Source organism: Mixophyes fleayi, chromosome 8 (assembly GCF_038048845.1).
Source record: "Mixophyes fleayi isolate aMixFle1 chromosome 8, aMixFle1.hap1, whole genome shotgun sequence".
NCBI lineage: Eukaryota > Metazoa > Chordata > Amphibia > Anura > Limnodynastidae > Mixophyes > Mixophyes fleayi.
In genome coordinates this window covers 96,396,022-96,397,363 of record NC_134409.1, presented here as the reverse complement: position 1 = coordinate 96,397,363, position 1,342 = coordinate 96,396,022, and positions in this window count along the sequence as shown.

Below are 1,342 nucleotides of genomic sequence, written 5' to 3'. Positions count from 1 at the left end.
CTATTGTAACCATGTGATCCCAGCAGCCGCCATCCTGGATTGGGACGGCTACTTATCCCCATGGCAACTGTAAGATAGGAAAAAAGATGGCGAGACGAGACTGTGTGAAAATGGTGACAACAGCATAGATGAGAGTTGACAGATCATCCCCATTATTTTTCACGCTGAAAGTGCTTTATTTGTCATTTGTTAACATAACACGGGACAATCATGGAAATAAATATGATCTTCTGCACGCTCAGTCTTTTTAATTTTTAGAAGTAATTTATTTTACACTATATAAATATTTTTAATATCATTTTAGCCTACCCTAGTGATCAGTATATATTATAGAGAGCATGTTTGTGATTAGTACACAATACAGACATCATTTCAGTGACTTGTATAGAAGAGAGCATTCTTATCACTATACAGTTTTGAGAGCGTTCTTGTAAATATTACAAAACCTGTACGATTGGGGGTGCAATCTTTAGAGTGATATACAATGTGTCAAATTCAGGTCACTTATGGAAAAACAGTGAGGCTTATCAGCCCTCTATGGGATGCCGTTGAAGCTTACAAAGCCTACGTGTAAACATGCAAACATAGTCCATATTCTTGGAATATAGAATATATATGGAGTATAGAATATATATATAATATAATTGTGTGGGGTGCACAGTCATCACAGGCCAGTGCTACACTCTCTGTCCATTATTATCTTTTCAGGATTTGTGTGAAAATACCTGGTTTAATGTAACCATCTGCGCCGCACAGCTGGCCTACCTGGTACCTATCCAAGGTTCAAAATCACCCTGGCAAATATCCAAAATAAAATAAATAAGTTTATTTAACAAACTGATAGCACCAAACAGCAATAAACATGTTTAAATCATAATCTGCAACAAATAACACTACAGTCTGGCACAGACAACATACAGGGTATAATGAAACACCTCACAGGGACTGTTGTCTATCCATTCAAGCTTCTACCTCTATCTCTATCTCCTTTGAGGCTACCAGCCAGGCAGTGGTCCTGAGTCACTGTCACTCTGCTTGGAGAGGTAGATCAGGGCAAAGGCAGTACTCCAGGGACCGATTGTTCCTTTCCTGTCAGTGCAGAGATCTGGATCTTAACGCCAGCCTGACTTCAGCTATCACTGGGTAGTGAATGTCCATTTGCTGTTCTCTGGAGTTGGTATTTAAAGACAGAAATGACCCTCCTTTGAGTTCCAGGACCTGCCTGATTGGTCCTTTTCTGTGTTTACCTTTTCACAGATAGCAGATGGTTTGCTCTTGATACAATTAGGGACAGGTATTGTTCTGTGGCTAAATAGCAGAAGTTGTTTAAAGAAGATTACAA